General features: G+C 37.4%; 1 pseudogene across 1 annotated transcript; it reads left to right on the forward strand.

The window, feature by feature from the left end:
• Positions 1 to 5,370: 5,370 nt before the first annotated feature.
• LOC306848285 (indoleamine 2,3-dioxygenase 2-like) lies at positions 5,371 to 9,241 on the forward strand (annotated as a pseudogene). The gene is made up of 6 exons: positions 5,371 to 5,375; positions 5,651 to 5,750; positions 6,473 to 6,590; positions 6,690 to 6,741; positions 6,827 to 6,992; positions 8,850 to 9,241. The product of its transcript is annotated as an indoleamine 2,3-dioxygenase 2-like (transcript).
• The last annotated feature ends 11,086 nt before the right edge of the window (positions 9,242 to 20,327 follow it).

The raw sequence follows: 20,327 nt of genomic DNA on the forward strand, positions 1-20,327 counted from the left end.
CTTTCCCCTTTCTCTAAAGCCCTGCACGGGACTGTTTTCTTAATCCCGCTCACAATTTCTGACTATTACTGCCTGCTCCTGCTAGTATCGAATAGGCCTATAATTTTCGTGCATCAGGGAGCCGCTTTCAATATGCGGAGTATTTAAATCACTTTGGATGCAGCCTGTGTTGGATGCAGGGTTGCAAAATCTGCATTTTTCAGAAGGAATTGGTCTGATTTTACAGGGTTTTTTTTCAACTGCTTACACACATTTTCAAAACTTTGGATCTTTTTTCAAAACTTTTTTTTTACTGTAAGCATTTGTGGTTGTGAATACAGTATTACACAGTAAGAAAGAAAGGAAATATTGTTTGCATCTATTGTTCAAAGCCTACAGTTTTTCTCAGTCGCTTTGGTGCATTTCTCGATTCATCGTTACTGTAATACTGGCAAAGTAGTATGTGCATTTCTCAAAACAATTTGTACAAACATCACCACACAATGGATTACATGCAAAAGCCTGTAACTTACTCAAAATCTTTAGTTCATCTCTAAAAAAAATAAAAGGTATTTTAGGGACCGTCTTGGTTTTATTTGCATTCAACACAAGCTTCAAGTCAAATAGCCAAGATTGTACAGTGTCAAAGGCATCCTGCAGGTACTGAAAGGTCTGGTGAAGGGTTTCTCCACAGGTGTAAATGATTGTATCGTCAGCATAAAAATGAAACAGAGCATTGTGGACATTTGAACCAAGGTCATTTACATAAATAGTAAATAAAAGTGGGCCCAACACCGATCCCTGAGGAACCCCTGATACAACTTGTAAGAAACCTGAAGCGATACCGTCAAAGGTGATGCACTGAGTCCTATCTGAGAGATAATTTTCAAACCAACCAACTGCCTTCTCAGAAAGACCAATGTTGAGCAGTCTCTGTTTTAAAATACAATGGTTCACCGTATCAAAAGCTTTGGAAAGATCGATGAAAAGAGCTAAGTTAAGTAACAGTTAGCTACTAAATAAGTAATTTATTATTTAATACCTCCTTAAGAACTACTATTAATTATCTACTAGTTAAGGTTCAAGAAAAATAACTTAAATAACTACTACTGAACAGTTATACGCAAATAGTCACTATAATAATCAGGTTGTGGCCCACAATTCAAGTACTTGAGTAAAAATACAGATAAATAAAATATTACTTCAGTAAAATTATAAGTAGGCCTATTCATTTTCAAAATTACTTGAGTAAAAGGACAAGTACAAAGTACTACTATAGCAGCAACTTTGTTACAATCCTATAATTTATTATATATTTATATATAATATAATTTATTAGCCTATAATGCAAATGAAATATGCATTTTGTTTGTTGCACACCCAAAAGAACTCATTACTATAATTGTACATAACGAGGGGTGAGAACCAGAAGGGCATAGGAGACTTTTTGGGTGAAATGGATATATATATATATATATATATATATATATATATATACATACATGTATCAAAAGAAAGCTCTTGATGAGCACTTTCTGCTGACAAAAGCATACTGTCATTCATGAGTGTACAAATGTTTATTATAAACGATTGATATCAGTGCACAAAGTCAGATCAACCAATGGTAAATTTTTGTTTTGGCCCTCCTGTAAAGTTAGTGAAATGTCACTTAAGCCTTTCTGGTTCTCACCCCTTATGGTTTTGCCTGTATCTTAAATAATTGCATTGTGCGCATGTTCTGCAGGAAATCTGCTTCGGAAAGGAAACCCAACTCCACTGTCTTGCCATAACTATCCAACTTAAAGGTTTCACTATATTTTCACTTTAGAAGGCCGACTGTTTCAGGTTCAAAATAAGTCCTGCAGAATTATTTGATAATTCTTTATTAATTACTAATGAGTTCCCTATATTTTCACTTTAGAATACTGTTTCAAGTTCTAAGTAATTCTTGCGGAATTATCTAATAATTCTTTATTAATTACTAATGAGTTCCCTATATTTTCACTTTAGAATACTGTTTCAAGTTCTAAGTAATTCTTGCGGAATTATCTAATAATTCTTTATTAATTACTAATGGGTTCCCAATATTTTCACTTTAAAATAGGCGTACTGTTTCAGGTTCGAAAAAAGTCCTGCAGAATTATTTAATAATTCTTTATTGATTACTAATCGGTTACCTGTATTTTAATTTTTCCTCAGTCCTTGCCTTACATACAGGAATTGAATTAATGGTAATGTGGTATATGGTGAGGAGGCACACATACAGTGCTGTATATAAAATATAAAAACTAAGGTAAGTTATCGCATGGCACTGGAGAGGTGGTGAGGTTCCTGTCGGAAGCTGATTTCTTACAAAACAAACTCACAAAACAATTCACTATACAGGCAAAACCTCTATAAAATTAATTGCATTTATTAATATTGCATTTTCATACTACTACTACTACTACTGCTAATAACATTTATATGAGAGGGTCACAACTCAATTTAATTGTGTATGACTGTTCATTAGTAGTTACCTCATAGTTATTTTTCTTGAACCTTAACTAGTAGATAATTAATAGTAGTTCTTAAGGAGGTATTAAATAATACATTAGTTATTTAGTAGCAAACTGTTACTTAACACAATCATAAAATTGTATTACATACTGATTAATTAACACATCTTCCTTAGTAGTTAACAGTAGTGAGTTAAGTTAATGAATAATTACCTGTTAGTTCTTCAATAATTCCTTATTAGTTATGCAGTAAGTAAGAAACAGTATTCTAAAGTGTTACCAGTTATTTTTATTTTCTTTGCGTACAAAAAGTATTCTCATTGCTTCATAAAGTTCAGATTGAATATGGCAGATGGACTATTTTTGACGATGTTTTTCATACTTTTCTGTGCCTTGAGAGTAATATTTACTTGGCAGTCAATGGGACAGTCACAAACCTCCTGGTTTTCATCTAAATTATCTTAAATTGTGTTCCTAAGATGAACAAAGCTTTTACGGGTTTATAACGGCATGGGGGTAAGTGATTAATTACAAAATTTTAATTTTGGGGTAGAATAACTCAAGGAAGTTACACAGAGGTCTGCAGGGGTAGGCAAAAATTCCTGCAGGGTACTGCTTAGGTTAGGTTAGGTTAACTTCATTTGTTAGAAATTTGGCTTGGACAAAGGGCGTGCTGCACAACATAACATAAAATATAACAACATAAACATAAAGGACATTTTAAACATATATAAAAAATACTCAAAGTGTAGTAATTTAACAAGGTGAACTTATGTAGATACCCCCCCCCCCCCCCCCCCCCCCCCACACACATCCTCAGAATACATTCCCTTCTGATCATCTAAAAATTTAACTGACAAAAGAATATTTATACCTATTGTACCTGCACAATGGGACCCTAAACCTCCTCCCTGAATTCATCAGCCTATACTCAGGGTAACTCACATGTGTTTTGTCAGATAAAATACTTCTAGCTTGTCTGCATATGGCCTGCTCAAACAACTCTTGTGGATTAAGGCTAGTTCACACTACAGGATTTTAAACCCGATTTGCAAGTTAACGAGCTCGCCGACAGGGCGGGCAGTAATCGGGGGGAAAATCAGCGGGTGATCGGCGCTCCGCAATCTTTATGTGTGAACTACACAACGATGCATCAAAGAGGCTAGCTGACTCGCCGCCGTCACCTCGCCGACGCCAAACAAATATCTAGCATGCCAAATATCTGGACCTGTCGGTCGACTCGACATCACGTGGTGTCAGGTGTCGTGACGAGCTACAGCCAGTGAAGGATGAAGGCATGGGTTGAGGTCACTGGAAGAAAAACAGCAGCAGCAACTTCGCTTAAAGAAAAGTTAGGGTTTTATTTTTGCACATAAGCGTCTTTCTCAGGCTTTTGGCTGCTATATTTTTTATTAACCACAAATAGTTACTGTTGCCATGACCGACAAACACTCACAGGCTAGTAACATGCTAATCATGCTATCAACATGCTAGTCACTTGCTAGTCACTTGCTAATCATGCTAGAATCATGCTAGTGACATGCTAATCATGCTAGAAACATACTAGTTGTATGCTAATCATGCTAGTAACATGCTAATCATGCTAGAAACATGCTAGCAACATGTTAGTTACTTGTTAATCATGCTAGCAACATGCTAATCATGCTAGAAACAGGCTAGCAATATGCTAGTAACATGCTAATCATGCTAGAAACATGATAGCGACATGCTAGTCACTTGTTAATCATACTAGCAACATGTTAATAACATTCGAATCATGCTAGAAACATGCTAGCAACATGCTAGTCACTTGCTAGTCATGCTAGCAACATGCTAGTCACTTGCTTATCATGTTAACAACATGCTAGTAACATGCTAATCATGCAGTAACATGCTAGTCACTTGCTAGTCATGCTAATAACATGCTAGGCACTTGCTAATCATGCTGGCAACATGCTAGTAACATGCTAATCATGCTAGAAACATGCTAGTGACATGCTAGTCACTTGCTAATCATGCTATCAACATGCTAGTCACTTGCTAATCATGTTGGCAACATGCTAGTAACAGGTTAATCATGCTAAAACATGTTAATCATGCTAGAAACATGTTATCAACATCTATCTATTTTTATAAAGAATTTGTGAGAGTGATGAATTCAGTCAGTGAGCACACACACTAATACAAAACTTTTAATTAAATAATTGAATAATTATATAATAATTGAATAATTTAATCTAACTAAATTGAATGCCACATTCAATGATTTTCATTTTCACTTTTTTCGCAACAGCTGTAATAAATTTTGCTCACATGGGTAAGGCCATTTTTTGTGCGATTCAGTATCATTTTTGTCTAATTTGGCCAAAAATACCCCCCTGGAAAACTTCTGCTTGAGTGTCTCCATGTATAATTCAGTTTAGAAAGTTAGCTAGATCGTTAAATGATTTTATTTTGTGTGTGTGTGTGTGTGTGTCTATAAAGCTCCTCCACAAAACCCTTCGAATGTAAGTAACAATGAACTATGAGTAATTCAGCACTACTCACTAATTAACACAGAATTTGAACACAAGTTGACTTCCAAAATGAAAATAATAAGAGGAAATAAACTCTGAACTCACTAATATTGCGTGAGTATTACTAAAAGTAATAAGTAATAAGCAATGTAAAATAATAAATGTATTTGCTAAATTAAAATTAAACAATTTCATTTCATTTTAAATTGATGCATAGTTTGCATACAGTTTTCTGTAATTAAATGTTTAATCTGGTTTTAATATGTATTTCTTTTTAAATTGGAAGAGAAATATATTTAGAGAAATCAGCTGTATTTCAGATGTTATATTATTAACCAAACTAACCAGTAATGTTTCATTTTCATGCACAACTGAACATGGAGTAAGTATTTTGACGAATTAAAAGAAACACGTTAAATGTTATTGATTTTCAAAATCAGCAGAGGAAGCCACTTCATTATGTTCAGAGGAGAATATGTAAATATCCTCTGTGTGAATTCAGATCTGAATTTACAGGCATCTGACCTTATACTTAAATTTATTTCAAGAATTAGACACCACAATGTAAAAAATAATAAGAAAAAAAAAAACATTGTAATAGATGGCTAGTTAAGTGTTGACCTGTCATTCATGGTGACTGTTTTTGCTTCCTGTAAGGAACCTGGAGTTGTTGCTGACATTTCCTTGCAGGGAAAGTGTAAGAGGATTTTTTCTGGTGACACTGCTGGTCGAGTTGACAGCTATTCCCGACCTGAAGGTCTGACACCTTGACAAATGCAACAGTTCACAGATAGAGCACTGAGCTACAGAAGCCATAATAGCCAATAATTCATATTAATACACCATGCTAGTATTTGTTTAATTACTTTGATGCACCATGGTATTATCACGGTGCACACAGCAGGGAGGAACACGGAGACGAGGATGTAACTCAAATAACATACTTTACTGAAGACAACACAGCAGGACAAGGCAAGGCAGTCATCAAACACCAGGGAGTAACGAGTAGACCAGACGAAATAACACTGCACAGACAGGACTTAAATACTAGCCTAATTAACTCAAACACACCTGGAAAGAATAAACTACTAATGACATAACGAGGACAGGAAACAAACCAAATATGGGCATAGAAACACAGGGCACACGTGGAAACACAAGACACACACAACAGAGGACTGACAGGTATGTGAATATGCATTGAAAAAAAAAGTGTCAGATTTACTTTGAAACACTCAGAAATTGCTAGTTAATTACACAAAAGAAATGCAAAGCAACACATTGAATTCAACATTACATTTTGAAATAAAAAGACTAAAATAGCACTGCCTTGTAAAACATCCAGTAATCTTTGTTTTATTTTCAACTTCCGAAAAAACAAAAACAAACAAACAAACAAAAAATGTTTTTTTCAGTGTAGTATTACCATCTGATTACATTACTGTACCGTGGTAATACTAGCTGTTTCTTTTTTCACAGTCTATCCTTGATGTCATCAATGCCGTCCATTATAATGATGTTGCTATGGTCACCAAAGCTCTGGATGTTGTCAGTCAGGCCATAGACAACATGAAACAGGCCTTTAAACTAATGCATGGTAATACTTTCAGGGAAAAAAAACAAACAAAAAAACACTTTTATTAAACTTTGATTCATTTTAACAATTCATGCGACATATAAATGTTTACTGTTTCAGAATATGTAGATCCCTCCATATTCTTTGGCATTATGAGGATCTATTTGTCTGGGTAAGCTGCTTCTTTTTTTTGGGGATTCCCTTCAGAGTTTTGAATCAATAAAAACTTAACACTCCTTCTTGCATGTGGGTGTTAGATGGAAAGATAACCCATTAATGTCAGTCTTGTGTACGAGGGAGTTCAGGAGATGCCAATGGAGTTTTCAGGAGGCAGTGCCGCACAGAGTAACATCTTACACTGCTTTGATGAGCTGCTGGGAGTCCAACATGAAGGCAGCAGCGGTTCGCGAACTATCAGCAATTGTTCTCTTGGTTAAAGCATTCCCAATTTAAAATTTTGTCTTGCATTTACAGTAATAATTTAGCTGTTTTGCACAAACTTGTGAAGTCCCTGCCAGTGATGCTGTGATTACATAACCAGGGGGATCATTTCAGCTGCAACATACTGTAAATGTTTTATCTTACCTATAAGGAAAGGGTTTTCAAACTGGTTTCCAGTGACCCTCTGAGGCCTGTAAAGGGGTGCTTGGGGATCATCAGAAAAGGATTTTTCGAAGTCTGTTTTTAGGACTATCAAAGTTACAGCAAAAACAAAAAATATATTATAACTCAAATACGAAGTGTCTATTTACACTAAGTGCAAATAGCCGACCTTGTTGGCAGAAGCTGTTTATTATAAACTCCGCCCACCAACGTGTGATTGGGCTAGCCAACACTACAAAATATGGCTGTCAAATGGCAGCTGCAGTGACATAGATGGTTAATTGCATACCATAATCTTTTTGACGTGACTGACCCGGGTTCAAACCTGCCTTTTGCCAAAAAAATGTTTTTCTCCCTTTTCAAATCTCATATCACATCAGAAAGGCATGTTTTAAATAAAAATTAAGGACATGATCAAAATATTTGAAAATAAAGTATCGGGTAGGGTTAGGGTAGGAGCAGGGAGGGCTTTGTTGTCACAATAATGTGCCATCCATTTAATAATTTGAATTAAAATTATACACTCAATACATTATTATTGCATACAGTTTTATAATGCATTGCATACAGTTTTATAATACAGTGCCTCCAGGACCAGGGTTGGGAACCACTGTTACTACTACAATATTGAGGTGCAGATATAATTGCCACTATTTGCATTAAAGGGGTCATCGGATGCCCATTTTCCAGTTGATATGATTCTTTAGGGTCTTAATGAAAAGTCTATAACATATTTTGGTTAAAATGGTAGTGTAAAATAACATCCTTTTTAAAGTCAAAACCAGATCTGTTCATAGTAGGCCATTTCGTTGCATTACGGCTGTCACGATATTAGATTTTTCATATCACGGTTATTGTGGCCATAAGAATTCACAACATCGATATATTGCGATATCTATAGAAACCTTGGGGGGGAGGGGGTTTATTCAATAATTTGACTGAAATAATCAGTCAAATTATTTATTACATTGCTTATTGAGTTTTTCTTTATCACCCAGCGAACATAAGGATATTGATAAACGCAGGGCACAAGACTCTGGCTTTCTCTGTCTTCTTTGGAGCTCCTATGAAATAACAAGAGAGAAAATACTGTCAAGTTCAACAGTATGATGAATAAATATTAATGGTAACACTTCAATGGTGCCCACTGCTCCGGGTGTGTGTTCACGGTGTGTGTGTGTTCACTGCTGTGCATGTGCACTTTGGATGGGTTAAATGCAGAGCACGAATTCCGAGTATGGGTCACCATACTTGGCAGTATGTCACTTCACTTATTTATATTCATAATATAAGAATCCTGGAAACATTTATCACATTTTCTATAAAAATATTAAACTGTCATGGATCGGCCAGGCTCGCTCACCACCCAATCACAGCGCACTCCCTCACCTGAGTTCTGCCGCACGTACCGTACCTGTTCAGAATCCGCACCCTCATCAAGACTGTTTCAAAAGCACACACCTCACTTCACTCCAGTGTCCGGTCTCGTTTGTATGAAGTGGACTCTTCATGCTACTCCAGCGAAAGATTGATATCCTTACCTTCCTCGTGTGCTTACCTCCTGTGATCTGTCTCCTCCTTCATCTCCGATTGACCAACTCCATAGTATACCACGGTGAGGTGTGTGCTATCATCCATCCAGCTGCCAGTTATTCCACGAACTCCTGTAAGAGCAAGAATCTAGTCGCCCGTCTCTGCGCAGCTTTGTGCTCCAGAAAGCAGATGAGCGTCTAACACATACATCTGAGCAGTGTGTTGCTCGCTTGGTGGACTTTCAGAATGACCACATCAACACTGTCACCCGTTACATCACTATCCCGGCCTCACGTGCCAAACAGCTCCGTGCCAACAAGCAGGGTTTGGCCGAAGAGCTGGATGTGATCAGAAGAGCACCCACAGCGCTGGAGGAAAGAGGAACTGGAGGTTCAGGGATTATGACCTTTCTGAAGACAGTGCGTGATGAAACCAAAGACACTTCCATCTCACTGTGTACTAATGGAAACCAAGTCTCACCAGACCTATCGATAACAGAAATACAGAAGACTGCATCTGAGCTCACAATAGAATGATAATAGCACCAAAGTATCTTGGAATGGTGATTTGATAACCAAGGCTCATTGGAAAAATGTGCGGTAACACTTTAGAATAGGGAACACTTATTCATTATTATAACTATGACTTTTCCCTCAATAAATTCCTAATTTATTTCTTATTAATAGTAAATTAGTTGTTAAGTTTAGGTACTGGGTAGGAATAGGGATGTAGAATAAGGCATTAATATGTGCTTAATTAGTACTAGTAAATGGCTATATTCTAGTAATATGCATGCTAATAAGCAACTAGTTAAGAGACCCTACAGTGTTCGAATTGTAGGGTCCCCTTCAAAACAATAAATTAAATAAAATAAAAAAAACTGATATTAATATGATTAAGATTTTTTTTTTATCTTGTCCTCGTTATTGTTGAGAAAACCTAATTCTAAGATAAAAGCTTATTTTATGATGATCAGTGAATTATGTGTACCAAACAATCACTAAGCAAAAAATAATTAAATATCTAGCCTAGGGGTGTAATATATAGACAAAATATTATGTCTCAGTATTTTCTGGGATTTTATTAGTAACAATAATCAGACGATCTTTTCCTGAGTGTGTCGCGCTGCAGGACTGCCATGGGCAGCTGACTCCTAAAGTTTTTGACAGCCTATTCTTCATATTCTCTGTGGTCAGTCAAATTCTTATATTTAATCAATAAATTCATTTAGAATAATAAGACATTTCAGTCTGTTACCAAACAAATAAAATCATTATCAACAAACTTCATCTTTGCAATGCGGAGGAAACACAGAAGCTCCATCTGAAGAGGCCTTTAGATGCATTTATTTACACACTGTTTAATGCAGGACATGAATGCATTTAACCTGCAGTTACAAAAGCATAAATAATGTTTTGACATTTTAATCCTAAAACATTGAATACTGATATTTGAAATGATTTATAAAAAATAAAAAGGAACTTTAAATGTGAAATTAAAACCACCAGTAGGTGGCAGCAAGTCACTGTTAATTACTGAGTCTTGCGATTAAACTAAACGGTTGATTCATTCAGGTTGTGTTTGGAACCATTTTTGTTGGCGAAATAGAGCAAAAATAGGCACTATGGTCTAAAACATAAGTCTATTAACATTAACTTGTTTATGAAACTGTTGTATAGGCTAAAATCAGTATCACATTTTGGATTTTTGCAAAAAAATGTCACTCTTCGTATGCTATTGATATGAAATGATATAAATATACATTTTCTGCCTTCATATCTTGAATATTGGCAGCATTTTAAATGCATTTTATTATGCTGCGTTCCAGGTAGGTTTTTGAGCCCGTAAGTCACGACTTCAAACCAGGACTCACGACTTTGTAGCGTTCGATCTAGTACGAGTTCACGGGTGGGAAGTCAACGGTTTGACTGACGTTCCAGTGCACTTTCATGGGTAGAAGGTAGGAAAAACACGGGCTACGGGTTGCCTGGAAGGCAGCATTATACTGCATCATGCACTCTAAATGAGCACAGTCAGTCTAGTTAGTGTTTAGTTAGACCTCTGGTGGTGAGTTAAATAATTATACTGTCCCATAGCATTAATGCAGTTAGCATTTAGCTTGCAGCTTGACTGTACTTGAATACATATCTTGGCAAGTGCCAATTAAAGTGGCTCTGCTGAGCTGACATTCAGCCCCGCTATATTACCAATGTTGCTGGTAAACGACATTGCACGTTGTATTTCACAGGAGGAACTACAGCTCATCCAATGACATAGCAGGCAGAAAAAAGGTCACTATCATCATTCTAGTGTGTAACTAGAGAGGTTTCACTCTGAATCTCACAGCTTTGGGTGCCTAGTTCCTTTGGGCATTCATATACTGATTCAAGAATTAGCTTTTTTACGGGATGATGTTTTCTGGTAAGGGGGTTTTAAAGCATGTCTAGGCCAGCGATGTCCAGGCCTTGTGTTAAATATGGCTTTGATGCGACCTACGTTTATGAAGCTCATGGTTTATGGTTCATATGCAAGTAATTCACAGATAATTTGAAAAGTTATGTCTTAACATGCAATGTTATATTGATAAACGCGAAACTAAGGGTGTTGGTTTCAATCAAGCACGACTAAGAATTTCCCACAGCTCATTGCCTAAAAGATAAATAATGACATGGAGGGCGGAGCATGTTACGCCCTTTATGAGATTCTAAATCTTTCCAAAAACATCACGTGAAAGTCACAAAGATACAAAACAATTAATAAACCCACTGGGTTAGTTTAAATTCCACATAACAGCAACCTCAAGATCTAAAATTTCTGAATACCCTAGGAAAAAAGGAATGTATCTAATTGTATTGATTGTGCGCTTGTTTGCTTAAAATCTTAAAAGTACATATAAGTGTACATAAAGAGACATTTTCATGATTGTGTTTCTTAACTCACTTAAGTACACTAATGTTAATATAAATTTTACCTTAAAGTGCATTTTTAAATCATTGTTTTAATTTTATTTTTTTGTGATATTTAAATAAGTTCTTATTCTGATGCATTGACTAACCTACTAAAACAAATGTGTAGTTACAATTGAATTAAATCAATTTAATTTTAAGGTGTCCATAATACAGAGTAATTATCTAGTTAAATACTTAGTAGTACCTGTTGTACTTACATGAAAAAAAAAATGTACTTACCTTGTAACTAAGTTATGGAACAGCCTGTACTTATGGTTTGTAATTTTGTACATGTAATAGGCAGCTACTGTTACACATGTAACAGACCGAGTCTGTCACACAGGTACTTATGTAACCAAAAGATTGTTACATATTGTGTTGCAGAATTTATACAATGTAATTATAAATGTAAGTGCACAGACATAAGCTACTTAAAATAAAGTGTATCAAGATTGTACTTAATTGTACAAGCAGCTGTGTAACAGACTCGGTCTGTTACATATGTGTAACAGTAGCTGCCTATTACTTCTGCATAATTACAAACTGTTATTACAGGATGTTCCATAACTTAGTTACATGGTAAGTACATTTTAGTACAACAACTACTACTAAGTACTTAATTAGGTAACTACTCTGTATTATGATACGGAGTACACTTTAAAATAAAGTGTTACCGAAATGACATTAAAGTGCATTTCAAATTACTACAAATGCTAATCAGTACATTCAGAAGTACAATTTATCAATATTTCAAAGACAATACAAACAATTATGATGTAATTACTGTAAGTGGGTCTAAAAACACCCCTAAGTTCAACTAAATGCATTTAATATAAATTTAAACGATACATGCTCATTCAGTTGCAAATAACATGCAATCAAGTGTCTGAAAGCATTACTTAATGATATTCTTTAAACACAAGTCTGTTGTTTAAAAAACGTTTAAAAACGTCTATTGTTTTCTCTATACATTGTGTAAATTTGCAAATGTAAGTCAGATTGTTTAGAAAACTAACAAGTGATTTGAAATGTTTAACATGTTCATGCCATTCTGGCGACTTGGGTGGTACAATGTGATATTTTAAAGGAACACTCCACTTTTTTTTGGAAATAGGCTCATTTTACAACTTTTTACAATTTTTTTTTTCTTCTTCTTGGTTTTGATTGATACCATTGTCCTCATTTGCTTTCTGGTTTTGGGCATAAAGATATCATCCCTGCAGCACCCTATGTATTCACTGACCTTGTTGCACTGCATTATGGGAATGACTTCCCTGTAAAAGATACATGCATTCCTGCCTTAAATTAAACAAAGTATAGATGGCAACATAAAGCTTCTTTTCTTTTGCTCTCTGATGATGACTTAAATGCTGCCTGCAGTTACATAAAATGCTAACTATAAACAAGGCTGTAACTTTACTGCATACATCCTTTAGCACAGGGCATAAGGAAACTACTTTCAGCTATACACTTAACTGGCACATCCGGCTTTCCATACGGTGTAGGAAAAGGAAAAGGGAATTAGCCTGCGGGAACAGTTTTGCTGAAGCACTTATCTAGGATCAGAATAGCCCTGTGCTGAACTCACGCTTACCCCCAGCACAGCACAAACATTATTCTACTGGGCCCGGCCCGAGTTTTACACCACACACTCTACTATATGCAGTAGTTGGAGAGGGAAAGAGAGATAGAGAGATGTAATGCATTTATCTGAGATTTTCTATGCCTACGTCCACCCACATATTTTCTCTCTTCCTGCTCATTTACCTTGTCCATTCTCTCACACTGATTCACTCTTCCTTAAACCCCCTCTTATGGAAAAGATGGAGATATGGATATTACAGGGATGACTAGGTCATACAGTATTTATTTGCACACATGCACATACAGTACAACAAGACCAGAAAGTGTTTGGATTTGTGTATGAATTTCATTAGATTAAAAAAATATGGCCCCAAAGTGGCATCTACAAACAAATGCTGCATCAGCTTTTTTCTTAGAACCATACCCATTTTTCTCAGGCATTTTTGTAAATACTTAACAAGTCAGTATCAAAGTCCCTCATTTAATCCAAATACACCGAAAAAACAAAAAGGGTTTACTCGGTTTTTACTCAGAAACAGGCAAGTATGCATTTAATTAAACATGAAAGTTTGAAGTATAAATAAATAATGTCATTTCAGTTTCTCGCAAAACATATACTTTAATTATCTCCCAAAATATTTTTATAGTGTATGCGGCATGCAAAATGTCAGGTTAGTATGAAATCTTATACTCTGTATTCATGATAGTGTAACGGAGTGACAGAAGCGTGAGGCGTGTGGATCCATCTGCAAAGCTTTATTAAAAGACTTGGTCATAAACAAGCATTGATCGATACACAGCAAACAGACATAGACGAGGCAAGACAAAGAGTATTCCTTAGACAAGCATGGGTCTTCGATCGGCGAACAGTATCCAACAGGGCAAAGCAAAGAGAGATAATCCAGGTACACGAGCAATAACCCAGGCAGGGGCAAACACAATCTGAAACAGCAGGGTAAAGGGTTAAACCAAGATACACAGGCTAGAATCAAAACAGGCAAGGCAAGACTATGAAAACTACGAAAGGCTCCATAAGGTAGCTATCAGCTAGCGATACGTGCATACAATACTCAGCGATGACAGAGATGAAGTCCAATGCTTATAAAGTGTGTCTGTTGAGATCAGCTGTGTAATCAGTGCAATGTGTGATTGGTGACAGGTGTGATCAGTGCAATGGATGATGGGAAATGCAGTCCAGGGGTGATGTGCAACAGTAGTGTAGTGCGAGAGTCAATGTGGTGAGCGAGTGAGAGTGGTGGTGAGTAAACGGAAGTTCATAGACCGGATTCGTGACAGATAGTAGATTACTGTATATAATGCAATTACATTTGTACATGTAAGTAAAAACCAATTATAAATGCAATTCATAAATACAATGGCTTAAATACACAGTTAATGAGTATTGTATCCAAACCACATCAACTGATCACTGGAGTTCCTCAGGGATCGGTTCTTGGACCCCTCCTCTTCTCCACGTACACTACATCGCTGGGTCCCATCATACATGCACATGGCTTCTCCTATCACTGCTATGCCGATGACACGCAGCTCTATCTCTCTTTTCAACCAGATGACCCAACGGTAGCTGCACGGATCTCAGGCTGCCTGGCGGACATCTCGGCATGGATGAAAGAACATCACCTACAGCTCAACCTGGCAAAGACGGAACTTCTGGTCTTCCCTGCCACTCCGACTCTACGGCATGACTTCACGATTCAGTTCGGCTCATCAATGATTACCCCATCAACTTCGGTCAGAAATCTTGGTGTAATCTTTGATGACCAGCTGACCTTCAAAGAGCACATTGCAAAGACTGCTCGTTCCTGCAGGTTTGCACTACACAACATCAGAAAGTTCAGGCCCTTTCTGACAGAGCATGCTGCGCAACTTCTTGTCCAGGCCCTGGTTGTTTCTAGACTGGACTACTGTAATGCTCTTCTGGCTGGTCTGCCATCAAACGCAATCAAACCTCTACAAATGATTCAGAATGCAGCGGCACGACTGATCTTCAACGAGCCCAAAAGAGCGCATGTTACACCTCTCTTCATCTCCTTGCACTGGCTACCAGTGGCAGCTCGCATCCAGTTCAAGTCACTGATGCTTGCGTACAGATCTACCACAGGCTCTGCACCCTCCTACTTCCACTCACTATTACGAACCTACATCCCCTCCAGAAGTTTGAGATCTGCTAGTGAGCGACGCCTTGTGGTACCATCACAGAGAGGCTCAAAATCACTCTCCAGAACATTCTCGTTCACCATTCCTGGCTGGTGGAATAATCTTCCCACCCCTATCCGGAACGCCGGATCTCTGGCAACCTTCAAGCAACAACTGAAAACTCATCTCTTTCGGCAGTACTTGACTTCATCCTAAACTTAAAAAAAAAAAAAAAAAAAACTTTCCCTCTATCTTTCTCTCCACCTACTAGCTTGTACTTATTTGAACAATGACTGAGACTTGGTGTTACGAGCACTTCCTCTGTCTGACTGCCTCTTCAAGATGAATCGCTTTTTGTATTCCCCAATTGTAAGTCGCTTTGGATAAAAGCGTCTGCCAAATGACTAAATGTAAATGTAAATGTAATGATTTAATGATTTGTGAGTTAAAATTCATTCAGCTGTTTCACTGTTTGCCTGAAAAACATTTGATCATTAAATAAAAAAAATAAGTCTATGTAGTTTTTAATTATAATTATTTTTGTACATTAAGTTAAACTAAATAAAAATCATAAATGTTGCCTTGGCAACTAGATTAATTTTATTTATGTATTTTACATTATATACGTATTTTATTTCAAGCAACACTTTTTTGTAATGTCTTGTTTTTTGTAACTGTTTATGATTATTTTTTTATTTAATTTAGTTATTATTATTATTACTGTTATTAAATATAAACTTTTGTTGAAAGCACATGAAACCAATCTAAATACTGAGTCTCAAAACAGGCACATGCATTTTCAAGTAGAATTATATATTGTGGCGGGAGGAGCCAACGACAGACACAGTGGGCGTGGCGTCAAGCCTCGGAGAGGTTTTTATTAAACAATATTTAAAATAAAGTGTCCAAAGGGGGAAAAGTGTCCAAAATAAACAGGGATCTGGTGTCCTCGTTGTGCTGCGGGGCTCGTGAAGGAGGGCAGTGTTCAGGAGGGAAGGGTCCAGGTAAGGGGCGGAGTCCGGCGGCCGCACGCGCTCCCGTCTGGAGGTCCCGGGGCGCGGGTGACGGCGGCTTCTGTGGCGGCTTCGTCCAACTCCTTCATCCCCGGGTGCTCGACGGGATTCCACGGCCCGGCGTCCTTGCCCGACGGCCGTATCGCGGGTGCAGTGTCGGCCGGACTGCGGGTCCGGCCGCTCGCGTCTCTGACGGCGGCAGGTAGTTCCCTCTACGCCCCCTTTCCTGGACCCACGAGGACACCAGCGTGCATGCACGGGGAAGAGACCGGTCTCTCGAGGAGAGGCGCGCTCGGCGTTTAAACGGCGGCGGTGATGAGGCTCCATTCACGTCAGGTGCGCCTCATCACACGCCGCCAGCCCTGGCTGTTTCAGCGCCCCTCCTCTCTCTCACACACCCACTCCCGTCGGGAGCCTGGTGAAGGGCGGCGAATAAGGGACGGGGTGGTGATGATGGACAGGGGGGAGGCAGCCGACTCGTCACAATATGTATGTATATATATATATATATATATATGCTTTTCTTCATAATGCACACTCTTATTAGTCATTGACCCAAGTATCCGTTATATTTACTGAAGCTATTCATTCCTATTCAATCTGCCTCTCTTTCTTTCTCGTTCTCTCTCTCTCACTCAGTTCTCATCTATCTCACATATCATATTATGACAGAATATGTAAATACTGACTCATAAGCTGGAATACCCCTGACACAATAAACTAGCCTGGAGAGCAATGATCGTCACTGGATGACCAAACTATTCCACATAAACTGCTATCATTGTGGAAGTTCCTTCATGTTTGATGACACATCATAGTCCCATTGTGAACATTGACAACATCCAAACACATACAGTTCATACGAACGTGCGATCGCTCAACAAGGATATGAGTTTTACAGGCTGAGTGGTGAAAGGTCAAACCGAAACGCCAGAACAATGAGACGGAGGGACAGTGACACTGAGGTGGAACTGTGGGCCGACGCAATACTCCCGTGTTGTTTCTGTCTAATTACTTGCTTCCTCTTCAGCCAAGGCAAATAAAGGGCTTTCCGTATTGCCCAAGATCTCCACACTCCCTGACAACACACCCACAAACACAGCAGCATCACTAAGGATGTACTCATTGTATGTTGGGAGTAATAGTAGTCAAGGGGGGATGTTGAACACAATGTAAAGATGCATGTACACTTGTGCGGCACGAACCGAGCAAGTCTCCTGGGTGGTTGGTTGGCCTCTCCCAGATTCCCAGGTCAGAACTCTACAGAATCCCTTCCGTTTCACTTGTTCAGGATTCGCCTTTTTTCCAGCTGACGTTTGTAGCGAAACCTGCTCCATTAGGTGTGGCGTTCAGAGCTCCTGAGATTGTTTGTTTAGAGGGTAATGCTGGGAGCTTTCGCCTAAAGAGATGTCCTGACCTCTGGGTAGCACATGATTAACCACAGGTCAAAAACATTGCAAAAGCAACATATGACTCATATTGTAAGTCATCGGAGGCCAAGTGATAGCTTTGAGTCCTCTTCTTTGTGCTTTCTGAAATTTGACAGTTGTGGTCACTATTGACGGCCTGTAAAGATTCTGATGACAGACTAACTGGCTTTAGAAACGCAAATGGCGTTGACAAATGAGAGTGTTCTAATGAAGATTATGAAAAATTTAATTATTTTAAAATTCGAATGGAAAATGCACATGCCAACTTCTCAGAAAAAAACACTGTGGGACATTTAGGCTTGATTGTACTGTATATGTACAGTCTCAAATTAAAGGAACACTGTTTCTTTAAATGAAGTTGAGTTCATTTTGATCAATATTCTATTACATTTACAGTGTGCAAATTTAATGTCAACACAACAGCCACATATATTTGACTTTTACTCATAGCCTGTCTTTGGGTTTGTTAAACATTAGAATCTTAATGTATAATATTTATTAATAAACAGGGTGCTTTAATTTAATTTGATAGTTTCTTATGAAGTTGCAGGATTATTTTGTGATAAATGATGGCCCACTTTACCTGAAAAGCCCACTTGTCTGTTGTTCATCACCTCAAAATATTTAGTAGTATTCTGTACACCTTCGAAATGATATATTATATGAATTGAATTGAAATGAAAATATTACAACTGAACCTAAATGTGGTTTAGTGAACAAAAAGTGACCAACTTTAGAGACCACAACCGTCAAACTTCAGAAATAAACATAACAACTTATATTTTTATCTGTTAACACATTTAAATCATTAAACCCTAATTTTTTTAAGGTAAAACATGCTTTGTTTCCTATTATCCTTAATTTTTTTAAATTGTTCTCAAATATAATGACATATTTCAACATTACATTATTCTAGATTTAATTAATCAAAAAAAAATCACTATCTTTAAAGAAGAGGTGTATTCAAGTCAGTGTATGTATAAACTGCATTATGTATTTTTGAATGAATGGTCATTTCTCAAAAAAAAAGGAGCATATATACATATATATATATATATATATATATATATATATATATATATATATATATAATTATTATTATTAATTAATTACTAAATTAATTACCTTAATTTAGGGTTTATACCATATTGAATTTATGTGGACTAAAACAAGGTTATGATAGAGACTTACGGTCTTTACAATGCCATGCACTGTATAAAGGTCCTAGATTACATGTAATTTTCACAGCTCACAATTTTCAAAAAACAATTTCTGTTTTTGTTTTATAAACACTTCTAAACACTGTGCTTATCCCCCACGTCTTGTTTTTATTCCTGTCAAAAATTAAATGTAGCTATCCTGACTAAGGTCTATTCTGTGAATTAAACAAATTGTATAACATGCACAGCATTTATTCCAATTGCCATGTCTTCAACTTCATCATCATTTTCCTTTTTCCGCTAATACATATGCAGTGCCACCTGGAAGGCCAGTGCCCACTCTTCTCCTTATCGGATGCTTACCATCCAGGTGCCCCACACCCCTACCCACACACACACACACACACACACGCATGTTGGTTTTTGTGGTTTATGGGGACTCTCCATAGGCGTAATGGTTTTTATACTGAACAAACTGTGCGTGCTATTGCCCTACACCAACCCTACACCTAAACTTAGCCCTCACAGGAGACTTTGTGCATTTTTAAATTTTCAAAAAAACACCATTTAGTATGTTTTTTAAGCCTTTTGAATTACGGGGACATAGGCAGTGTCCTCATAAACCACCTTCATATTGTAATACCTCTGTCATACCCATGTCATTATACAAATTTGTGTCCTCATAAACCACATACACACACACACACACACACACACACACACGCACACACACACACACACACACACAAACTCACGTGCAATGAATGATATGGGAAACATATTCCAGGTTGATAAATCAGATTACAAAGTAGGTAATCCAAGATAAGCCCAAAGGTTCATCAGTGTTGGCCTGGATATTTGCAAAGCCACCAGATAGCAGTTAAAAAGCCACTGCTCATTTCTACCATATCCCTAAAAACTCTAGTCTTATTTGGGACAGTAAAAACATACTTTAACAGATGCAAAAACCTACAAGTGTAGTTTAAAGGGTTAGTTCACCCAAAAATGAAAATTCTGTCATTAATTACTCACCCTCTTGTCATTCCAAACCCGTAAGACCTTCGATCATCTTCGGAGCACAAAATGATGTTTTATTAACAAAGTTCGGGAGGAGCACATTCAGATCATTAACCTAATTAACACGAGAGGAGAACAATCAGTAATCAACCCAGTTAACAAGATAAGAGGAGTGTATATATATATATATACACAGCAGACTTGCCTCTGTTTATTGGCAGTTTTTCAGCATCCCTCCACCACCCCTTCTCCGCACTTACAACGATTACTGTCCTATCCTGTAGGGGGGGTACTCTGGGTTCGGGCCAAAATT

This window comes from Barbus barbus (genome assembly GCF_936440315.1).
Source record: "Barbus barbus genome assembly, chromosome: 28".
Classification (NCBI taxonomy): domain Eukaryota; kingdom Metazoa; phylum Chordata; class Actinopteri; order Cypriniformes; family Cyprinidae; genus Barbus; species Barbus barbus.